The sequence below is a fragment of the Rousettus aegyptiacus genome, unplaced genomic scaffold (assembly GCF_014176215.1).
Source record: "Rousettus aegyptiacus isolate mRouAeg1 unplaced genomic scaffold, mRouAeg1.p scaffold_m13_p_2, whole genome shotgun sequence".
NCBI classification, from domain to species: Eukaryota; Metazoa; Chordata; class Mammalia; order Chiroptera; family Pteropodidae; genus Rousettus; species Rousettus aegyptiacus.
The window spans coordinates 143,928,272-143,940,261 of NW_023416295.1; the positions used below are offsets into that span (position 1 = coordinate 143,928,272).

The 11,990-nt window shown below is 40.9% G+C and overlaps 1 protein-coding gene across 2 annotated transcripts in view; it reads right to left on the reverse strand.

The window, feature by feature from the left end:
• Positions 1 to 11,748, reverse strand: part of RASSF8 (Ras association domain family member 8) — a 97,454-nt gene extending 85,706 nt beyond the window's left edge. The window contains exon 1 of one of the 2 annotated variants that reach the window (XM_016119237.2): positions 11,617 to 11,748. The gene's annotated coding sequence lies outside the window, so the exon portion shown is untranslated. The remainder of the gene's footprint in view (positions 1 to 11,616) is intronic. The other variant, XM_016119238.2, reaches the window with a different exon arrangement.
• Between the last annotated feature and the right edge of the window lie 242 nt (positions 11,749 to 11,990).

Here is an 11,990-nt window from a genome sequence, read left to right on the forward strand (position 1 = left end):
GCTTTCGAGTATTTTACAAATATTATTAACCCAATCACATCTGATAATGCAAAAATATGATAAATGTTTAAAGTGCTAATAAAAAGAGATACATCATTATGATAGAAACAAAAATAATAGAGAGTAGTGAAAAATGGTTTTCTTTTTGCATATGGAATGAATATTTGTAAGAACGCTGAAGGTCAAAGGATGAATGGCACCGAAGGTGAAAATGGCTAACCTATCTATACCTATTATAACTTGGCAGTAATTATTAGCCCAAACAGAGAAAAGAGATCTTCAAAGGTATTTTCCATTTTGAATCTACAACAGGATGATCAGTTGTATACTCAAACAACTTGGTTGTATATTCAAACCAAAGGTGGAAACTTGACCAGACATTAGTTCAGGAGGCCATGAAATTGTTCTAGGACAGAAAGGCTGAGCACAGCCAGGGCTGAGTCTGCTGAGGCTCTTGCAATTCAAGAGGTGAGGATGAACTTGGACACCAAGGGCTACTAAGGGGGCTCCCCAGGGCTTCAAAGAGACCATGAAAGAGCCACCTACCTCAGGAGATTTGTAATGTAGACGAAGCTTTAGAAAAAGATGCCCTATAGAACACCCAGCAGCAAGGGCATAACTGGTTATAAAGCTTCAAAGAACCAACTTAACTCCTTGAACTACATCGGGGGACTGCAAGCTTAAAGTCCTCTTAGTCACTTTGAACTTGTGAACAAATGAGCTTAAGAAGAGCCTCTCAGAAGCTCACCTGTTTGAAGTAGAGAGCTCCTAACATTACAATGTAAAGGAAAACAAGAAATATGCATGCATATGGTACAGAAATAAGGCAAGATGGATGCCTAAGGCAGTGAGCACCTCCTTCAGTTAAAGAGGATAGCCAGGCTGGGTTTCAGAGCTATAGAATATTTTAGGAGGTAAAACACAGGTCACACACATTTTTGGGTGTGACCAAATAGCATGTTTAGATGTTTCAGCATCAATGCCTGAAACAGCTTATTTAGTCTTGGTAGAGCCTGGTGCAGGAGGATGAATGAGGGGGGAGAGCTGGAGGGCAGCCAAGCAAGGAGGCAGGACTGCTACCTACTCAGCCCAGGGCAGGGGACTGGTGTCGGATTTCAGCGGATCTTTGTGCTATAACAGAGTCTGAACTCTACCCTGAAGGCAGTGACAGACTGAGTTTTTAGCAAGTCAGTGACACTGTGATTTGTGTATCCAAGAACTCATCTGGCAACATGTGAAAGATGGGTCTCAGGTGGGGAGACGGTGAAGTGGCAACAATCTAAATGAGAGATGCTAAATTACAGTAGTGAATGATGGGGAAATGGAAAAGATTTCCTCAGCTGTCTAGGAGGTAAAATCAGAAGGACTAGATAAATTAGTCATGGTGAGGTGGCACAGGAAAGGCAAGATTAGAAATAAGGTGGATGATGGTGCCACAAACCCAAGTAGGAAATAAAGGAAGAAGTTAGGAGATGTGTTGATCTTGAGGAGCAGGTCTAGAAGTCAGAGCGCAGAGCACAGTAGGAACAGATGTAGAAGTCCATCATCATCCCGGTTGCAGAAAAAATAAAAGTGGGTGAGGCCACTCAATAGGAATTCTCACATCTTTAGGATAAGGAAACTTTTGAGAACTTGATGAAAATTTTCACACAGACACCCCCCCCCCCACACACACACAAACATTTTGGGGAAAAAATATGAGACAGCTTATAGGCCCCCTGCTGCCCACACAGGACTGCAGGTTAAGAAATCCTGGACCAAGGGGTGGTGAGGGTAGGTGGGAAGAAGGTCTAAAGCAGCATTTCTCAACCAGGATGCTACTAGCAAATTGCAAGGAACAAATCTTCACTGTGAAGTATGCTGAGCACACCTGGCCTAGCCCCTGCCCACTAAACACTGCCAATACCCACAATCTAGTCCCTGTGACAACCAAAAAATGCCCCCGCATACTTATAAATAGTACCACTTTATCTGAAAACTCCTGGTCAAAGGGGGGAGCAGGAAGGAGGCAGCAAAGAAGTCTTTGAAAGGTCAGAGATGGAAGGAAAAGATCTAATCCTCCAACCAACAGGTCATCACCATGTCCAAAACACAACCCCCCATGTGACCCTTCTCCCCACCTCCACCTCATCTAAGTCATCCCTTGTGGGAATTATTGCAATCATATTCTAACTGGTCTTCCTGCTTCTAGTCTTTTTTTTTTTTTTTTCTTTTTATTAAGTCACCATGCTATACGAGTTACTTGGCTGTGCATTACATCTCAGGACTTATTTATCTTAAAAGTGGAAGTTTGTACCTTTTGACCCACTTCACCCATTTCACCCATACACCTCTACCCCCCAACCCCGCCTCTGGAAACCACCAATCTGTTCTCTGTATCTATGAGTCTGGTGGTGGTGGTTGTTTGAGATCATGTGGTGTTTGTCTTTCTCTGACGTATTTCATGTAGTATAATGCTTTAAAGTCCATCCACGTCACCAATAGCAGGATTTCCTCCTTTTTCTGGCTGAATGTCCCATTGTATATATGTTATATTTTTTTATCCATTCAACCATTGATAGACACTTAGGATGTTTCCATGTCTTGGCTTCCGGCTTCTATTAATTCCCCTTGGCAAAGCCCTTTCCGCAGGTCAGTAAAGTGAGCCTTTTCAATTTTATTAATTCTATTCAACAAAACTTTTATAATAATTATCTGCCATGCTGTTCTTTACAAATATGACCACATTCAATCCTCGCAATAACACTATGAGATAGGTATCATTTCTATTCCCATTTTACTGATGAAGCGAAGTTACAAAACTATTCCATGGTCACAGCGCAAGTGTGGGGCGGGGATTTTAACCCATGCAGCCAGCTCCAGAGTTTCTGCTCTTGCCTAATCCATGCCACTCTCAAATTCATTCTTCTGGTCAAGACCTGGCCAGTGTCTTCACACTCAAGAGTAAAGACCAAGATTTTTGTCACAACCAGTAAGGCCCTAGAATACATGGGCCTCTAGTACTTCTATCTCATCTCCTACTACTGTCCCCTACACGCCCCCTGGCCTCACTGGTCTGATTGCTACGCGGTGGGCACACCTGTATGTACCTGCTCCAGGGCCTCTGCACTCACTGTTTCCTCTATCTAAAGTGGTCTTCCTCCAGACAGTTATAGGGTTGGCTCCTTCAAGTCATGAAAGTCTCTATTCGAATGTGCTCCCATGTGAGACTTCCTGCCTATCCGATATCAAATAACGCCTGCACTCCCACCCCCAGCATTTTTAATTCTATCATCTTGCTTCATTCATTTCCTCCAAATCACTTATCATTATATAAAAAAAAAAAATGTAAAATTACTCATTCATTTATTATCTAACTCCCCCCAGCTGAGTGCATTTTCCATGAGATCAGGAATTTTGTGTTTTGTTCTCTGCTACGGCCCATGCATGGATGGGTAGGTAGTTCATTTTTGAATGAATGAATTAACAAAGAAAGAGTGGTGACGAAGTCAAGAGGGAGAAGTTTCAAGATAGAGGGAGATAGCTCAACAGTGTAAAACTGCTATAAAATCTTTGGTTATATTAGGGGTGAAAAGATTCCCTTGATTTTGGCAATTAAGATATTGGTGCCTGTGGCAAGAAATGTGTCTAAGGAATGGTAGCTGCCTGGGGGGTTAGTTCGCAGGTGACAGAGTAGAGCATTAAGCACAAGCAACTCCATAAGAAGATGGTTGATGGAGACAAGTAGCAATGTCTGGAGAGACTTGAGCATTTTCTTTCCAGACTGGTGGGAGGCGAGATTGAAATTCAATACAAAGGAAGGATTACTGATGGAGAGAGGCCTTGGAGAGAGCCAACGCTTGACTGTAGGGGATAAGGAGGTTCTTCTTCATTAACTAGCAAATGCTCTTCTCTCACCCTTGGATGATCTACACTGACAATGTTCTCTCTAACTCAGGTGCTCCTCAGACCTTCGGCATGGTCAGACTGTGGAAGGGTTAGTACTGAGGCTTGTTCAGATTTCCAGTTCAGACAGAACATGTATACAGAGCTCACTAGAGCTAGGTAAGGGGGAAAGACACTAACTCTTCACTGAAACACTTCATATACATTCATTTCCATGTATGTGGACACACATAAACATCTCTTTTTATACCGAAACAGCCATGAGTGATAAATTAGTAGCCCCATTTAAAAATCAGAAAACTTGAGGCTGGATGAGCTTGTAACCTTTCCAAGGCGACCCACATCCATCCAGGCTTTTAACTGAAGCGGGCACTCTTTCCAATATGTACAGTATGCCATTACTCAAAAGGATGTAACAGAAGAGACAGATCATCAAGACTAGAAAAACTGAAATGGAGGATGTGATCCTGGTTGTGAGATTTTCGAAGAGAGAAAACAGTAAAATAATTGTCATTAAAAGGAAAGATAAAGTCAAATTTAAAGGAATAAATTGTGTACATCCCTCTACCTCCAGACTTTATCATTAAAATATATAGCAAATAATGAGAGAATGGAAGAAGGAAGAGAGGGGAAAAAAAGGTTTGAGTAGAAAAGGCTTCTATCAAGGCTACAGTAAGGAAATTAGAAATTTTATTAAATGTGACAAAAACACATTTATTATCAAGTATTAGACTTAGTTGCTTTTCCTTTAATTTGTGCTATTCACTATGAATGTCAACTGATACAGTTAAAAAAGATATAACAGACAACTAAATTTTGACAGAGATGCAAAGGCAATTCAGAATAGAAAGAATAGTCTTTTTAACAAATAGTGCTAGAACAATTTGCTTTTCATATGTAGAAAATGAATTTTAATCCATAACTCGCCCAATATGCAAAATTAACTAACTGGGTCAAACACCTTAAAAGACACCTTGGCAAAGGTATAGAAATGGCAAATAAGCATATGAAAAGCTCCATATCATATATCATCAGGGAAATGCAAATTAAAATGAGATACTTCTACACTTCTAGTAGAATGGCCAGAATCCAAAACACTGACATTAAACGCTGGTGAGACTGTGAAGCAACAGGAACTCTCATTCACTGCTGGTGGGAATGCAAAATGATACAGTCACTTTGGAAGACAGTTTGGCAATCTCTTACAAAACCTAATCTTACCATGTGATCTAGCATTTGTGCCTTGTGGTATTTACCTAAGAAGTTGAAAACTTATGTCCACACAAAAATCTGCACATGTCCATACATAGGCTGTATGCAAATGTTCATAGCAGCTTTAGCAGAAACAGCTCAAAATTAGAAATAACTCAAATGTCAATTAAAAAGTACACAGATAAATAGCTGTATATACATAAGATAGAATACTATTCAGCAATGAGAAGAAATGAACTACTGCCACATTTCAGCATGAATGAATCTCCAAATAATTGTCCTAAGTGAAAGAAACAAGACCAAAAAAGAACATATATTACATTAATTTAATATATATTAATTTAAATTAATGATTCATTAATTTAAAAATATAGAAAATGCAAACTACTCTTACAGAGACAGGAAGCAAAGATGTGATTTGGAAGGGAGGGAATGAGGGAAAGGGAAAGAATTATAAAGGGGATGGGGGAATTTGGGGAGGGTGATGGATATGTTCATCAGCTTGACCTTGGTGATGATTTAATATTTATATACATAGATCAAAACTTCTCAAATTGTACATTTAAATGTGTATAGTTTATTGCATGTCAATTATATCTCAATAAAGTCCTTTTTAAAAAGGAAATGTAAAAGAAGTCATTATGTATTTTGAAAAGGAAAATATAGCACAAAAAAGCAACTTTAGGCTTCCTACATTTAATGGCATCAAGTATTAGAACTTGCTTTAGAAATAGCCAAAAATTACCTTTAACATTGCAAAACATCCCCAACCTATCTTTCAATAGTATTTCTACAACAGGGTTTTAGAAATTATAAATCTATTCGAATATTTTAAGCAAAAATAAGAGTAAGATCTTACTTTTCTGTTTCATTAATTTTTTCAACATATATACTTATATCTGGAAGAGTAATTCAATGTGATTTTCTAATAATAAAATATCTAGAATTAAAAATAAACATGATTTAGCACTCAGAAGCCAATGACAGTTAACAAGAGTGACAGGACATATCAACCCCCATGAATAAAACCTGGTGGAAACTATCACAACTCTTGTTACAACCTGTATATGTGATTTATTATGAAAACAAAGAGTAAGACATATGCTACTGCTACTGAATAACATTTTTTTTTTTTTTTTAAGGAAAGGTTTACTGATTGGGATAGTGCCAACCAAGAAGATAGGAGACCTAACGGTGCCTCAAACCCATCTTGCTCGCTGGACTAGGTTAAGCGTGTTTAAGGGGTTAGGAAGACTAGGTATGCAAAAGTGCTGAACAGGAGTAAGTTTTAATTGGAGGACCTTGAACTTGACCATTTATGGTAAAGGGCTGTCAATAGCAGATCTCCCTGGACAAGGACGCTGAGTTTCTACAAGTTTCCAGTGTTCAAGTTCCAGTTATATCCTGGTTTTTTGGTTGGGGGGTGGGGGGGAGGAAGGGAGCATGAGACTTTGGTTCCAGGTGCAGCTGAAAGTCAAATTTCTCTCACAATGTATTTTTCTTAATACACAAGACTTGGACAGCACCAGAGTTCATTGTAATTGTAATGAGCTTTGTGATACATCTGAATGTGACCAAAAAAAAAAAAAAAAAAAAAAAAAATTGCCCCAAGTAAGTCTTCTAAATCCTATGGCAAGGCTGTGAAATAAAAAGATAATAAATATTATTGGTTCTAAAAAGCTCCACGCTACTTATTCAAGGTCGCCCAAAGTAACCGGTAAGCATACAGTCATGAGGGAAAAATAACAAGGGCTCCCAACCATAACTTTCTTCTCCTCTGCAGTGGTGGCTACTTGTGATGCAAATGTCCTGGGGGCACAGAGGCCTACCATAAAGGCAAATCACATAGTGTGCCCCTCTGACCCCACTTTCAATATTTTTATACAAGTAAAATCAGGTTTAAATAAGCACCAAGGCAAGGTAAACAGTCTGGCTAGAGAGGAGATCTCTATCTTGTCATGCCTTCCTGACTAGAAAATAAAGGGTGGGAAAATGAGGGCAAAACAGGAACAATTTCCTAGAGTGAAGCTAATGTATGACAAGCTTAAGGTTCCTTTTCATGACTTTAACCAGGTGACTCCTCACTCCTCTTTTATGAGAGCACTTTGCCCAGAGCTTGGCACATAATAGGAGCTTTCAAATGCTGCTTTAATCCTCTCTGCTCCCCCAACCCAAGGGTATCCAGCTTTTGGCTGGCAAAAACTCAGGGTCCAGACCACTAAAAGGTATAACTTTGAGGGGAAACCCAAAGGTTGAGTACAAAGAAATACATCCTGAAAGAATCAGAATCAACTGCCAAGTTTCTTGCATACTTAGTGACCTACAAAATACAAAACTAGAAAATAATTGGAATTACATTCTAAGGGTGTGAGGTAAAAATTCTAAAAAGAAACTAAAGTCTTAAAAAACAAGTCAAAAGAAAATGTGGGTGATTAGGTAAGAAGTAGAGACTAGAAACATTAATAATGAAGACATAAGTACTTCAGAGTTATAGTGCATCAAACTAATTCTGTGTAAAGAGCAACCGCATGACAAAAATACCTAAACAAAGCTTTAAACCTTCCTTGGCCTTGGAAGGTCATGAGACTTTTTTGGCTAAAACAAGGAATGTTTTAGTGAGAAGGGAAAAAGAACTTTCAGACCTGTAGGTGGCTCCCATATTTAAACTATAGTATTCCTCTACCTTATTAACTGAATGGTCAAATGATACCTAGTTTGTTCTTTATGAAAGTCATACCAACAGCTGGACAGTACTAAACATTTTTAGAATTAGAATTCTCATTTTTCTACTAGATTCCCCTACCTTCCTTGGAAATCCAGCACTGAGCAATCAATAGCTGCCGGCTAACATGTTATCACATGACATGTGTAAAACAATGTGACACAGTAAGATTTTTTTCTTTCAGTAATCCTGTACTGATGAAAAAAAGCATAATTACTTTAATGATGTACTTAGAAAAAGGATTATCAACAAGAGAAAAGCACAGAGGTAATAACATTAATTAAAAGGTGTCTCGATTTATTACTATGAATTTTCCACAGAGCCCAAACGGCAAATAAGGAACACATGAGAGTGCCAGTCTGGCTTTTCTGTTATGAAAAGCAGATTTAATGGTGAAAAAGAAGGCAATCAAGATACAAAAACAAAACTGATATTACTATCTTATTCATTATAACAATAACTTTAATAAGCCCCTACTATACACACACACACACACACACACACACACACGCACACATACATACATATACTAGATACTGGGTATAAACTGGTAAATAAACTAGGCACTATTCCTGCCCTCAAGGGCAAGAGAGACACGTTGAACAATAATAATGATAAATTGTGGTAAATATTAAGAAGGAAAAAGATGATTTTGCTATGAGAAAGAAAATAAAGGGGTTCTAAGTTACATGGTGCTAAGGGTGGCATTCTCAGAGAAGACTTTATAAAGAGGATATCTGAACCATCAACGAGATGTCCTAAAATAGAGAGACCAACAGCATGCGCAATAGCCCTGAGGTGAGTCCGCTGGAGCACTGCCAATGTGGCTGACAAGAAATGAAAACAGGGGGCGGGGGCCAAGTCATGCAAGACCTTGCAGGCTTGTTGAGGATTTTATATTTTATCCCAAGAATAGACGTGTTTTTAAGAGATTTGAAGACTTTAAACTGCAAGTGACTTATTTTTCTTTTACAGGCTGCTGGTGGGAAAAGGGACTGGAAGGGGTGCCGGGTGAGTAGGAGGCCTCTGCAATGGGGAAAGCGAGTTGAACTAGGATGGTAGCATAGAGACTAAAAATCAGACAGGTTTGATAAAGATTTTGCTAGAAAAGTAGACAGGACTTTGTGACAAAATAGCTGGGTGGAGAAGACAGAAGAAAAAGAGTGAAGGATAACTCCAGCCATCGGGCCTGAGCCATTCTTTGAAAAACAGGAGAAACAATTTGAAAGGATGGGTAATCAAAGAGCTCATTTCTGGAAAAGGCTCAGATGCTGCCATTATTAGTTAAGATGCGCTGTCACTGGCTAAGAACACCTATATTAGGTATTCTACTTGTCTCAGCAATTCTTTTAGTAGCGGTACCCCCATTTTACAGGAACGGTAGGATGGCTGTAAGATAAGCATTCTTCCCACTATACAGAGTATTGGAAACTATCTTTACACTTTGAATTTTGAAGACTACTTAGCATTGGAGTAACCTAGCCTTCAAGGAGAGTAAACAGGTGATATATTATTTTTTAAATCGAACTCCTCAGATTTAATACATAATGTTTACCTATTCCACTCTCATTCCTACTCCACTTCTACCTGCAAGGAGTTTTGCAATGTTTAGAATACTAGCAAGCTATAAAGGACCCAAAGTTTTACAAAAAATGAGCAAAGCCATTATGCCCAGAATCTACCATAATGAAAAGATCAACAATATCCAGTAGCAAATAGTATTTTTACTCTCAAGTCATTCCATATGTCAATGCAAGGCAGATCAATTAATAAATAAGAACTCTGAAAAACTAATCATTTCTTAAAGTGACCAAGGTATTCAAGTCAAAAATTAACGCAAGCCACCCAGTACAGAAGGCTACGAAAGCCAAGCACTGAGATTCACATTAAAAAACAGAAACCTAAAAATATAAAATATTAAAAAGAAATAACTGCATAAAATTTAAAATCTGTGATCCCCAAATACCTCAACCAAATGCTAAATTCAGTAAACATGTACCCTAAAAACTTACATTCTCTCTTCTTTTTAATTCTTTTCCCCTGTAGCATGTTGACACTTTGGCAAACTGAAATGCCTTTCTCATCTATCCACACAGTCCCATGATTTGCTCACTCTCTGGGCTCTGATATCCCCCCTCCCCCCCCCCCCCCCCCGCAGAGAAACCCAGAAATTAGGCTTGATCAATGAACCTAGAAAGAACTCAATGCATTACTGCCAGTTGTGTCTATTATTGAAAGTACCAGCTTGAGATTCTTAAACAGAGAGAAGATGAGAAAAGCAGAGATTTTTGAAAGGTTTTATCATCTACATTACAAATTACATTTTGTTGGATCTGATTCTTCAATAGGATAATCACTAAATTATGTTCAGTCTTCCTAAAGTAGGGTATGGTTACCTAATTTTTATGGTTTTAAGAGAGCTCCCCATCGAGATAAAAAAAAAAAAAAGTACCGTTAATATGCCCGGTAAAAGGTGTAATACACAAACCACTCTCCAACATGATAGTGCTGTGTCCTGTGTCCTGATTCTCGTATTCACCACGCACCTCTCCCTGCAGAGGGCCAGCTGTCATTCACTACTACCTCAACCAGGCAAAGGACAGGATGCTGAAAACCATTAAGAAAGCTTCCCTTTTTCTTTCCTTTATAACATGATCGCCAACTCCTGGCAACCCCAAGATGACTTTAAAAAAAAAGAAAAAAAGGAAATAAACTACCTGGGGATCTCCTATCAGAATAAGCAGTTCATCCAATGGACAGAAAAGCAGAGATCTATACATATTTAAAGATGCTTCCTGGGGACACACCAGATCTAATGAAGAACCGCTGAGCCACATTATACTGGAAAGCCCATCAATGCTCGTTCTCGCCATCACCAGGCTGAAGTAATTTTTTTTAATGCAATGCTTTGATGTATTGACAGGGCTAACCTGACGGGTTTAAATCAATTATGATATGTGCCCTGCAAATCTATTTCCCTGATAAATCCCTAAAGACCAGGGGCAATACTGACCCGCAATGATATCCACGCTTGCACTGCTCAAGATGCCATTTGATGCTGAGAAAGTGGTGGTTTAGCAACACCAGGCGGCTCTATCACGCTAAAATAACAACGCAACACTCGATTACAAACCCAGCTTACTTGGCTTGTAAGACCCAATGCCGCACAAGCACCCATATTCAAAGCTCAACATCCCTTCTGATTGAATCTCAAGTTTTCTGAGATCTACCCTCTCAAAGTTTCTAGTCTGCAAAACGGAACTACTTTGAAAGTCTCCTCTTGTGGACTCCTTTCCCTAGACGTGTTGGCAGCAAGGGAGACGAGGGACGCGGGAGGGCTAATCGTACAAACAAAATTTAAAAGCCTATAAACCAATCAATAAGGAAAAACAAGCGTTTCACCAAACCGCCACCCCGCAAGCGAGCAACCAATTTCCATTTGGAAAAAAAAAAAAATACTAAGAGAAACGAGGCATACATTTCCCTTCCCAACAAAAGTGGCCTCTAAACTACCCTGCCAAGGACACTGGAAGGAAACAGAGAAACAAGGAGGAACAAGCTTGTACTTTTCAGGCACACGCGTGTGTGCCGCAGAGAGAACGCGCAAAAAGGAACACAACAGGGAAAAGGTGAACTGAAGCGGGAGCCCGCAGCGGGAGCGGGCTGGGGGCAGAATGGGCAAAGAAGCCCCCGGCGCAGAAAAAGGGGTAAGGGGATCCCGGAGGCTCCGGGAGCAAGAGGGAGGGGTCCCAGATGCTGCCCAGAAATCGCGGCCGCGGAGTAAAGTTAATACTCACTCAGTTTCGCAACTGCGCCGCCCCCGCAGGCCGCCTGGAGGGGCCGGCCGGGGCGGTGGGGACGCGGCGACGCTCGGAGCCCGGCGGCCACACAGCCCCGCGCGCCTGCTCCTGCCTTCCGCGGGCCGCGCGCCCCGCACCGCAGGGAGGCCCCGGCTCCCCGGCGCGCCCTCTCGGCGCACCTCCCCGGCCGGCGCTAGGTGAGAGAGGACGCCCCTGGCGCGGCTGCGGGAGTCCGCGAGCGCGCGGGCAGCGGTTGCGCCGCCGGCGGGAGCCGCCCCAACGCGGTTGCCGCTCCCGCGGGCGGGCGATCGAGACTCGGCGAGAAGCGGGTGGCAGGCGCGGTGCGGGGCGCGGAGCGAGCGCTGGCGGCG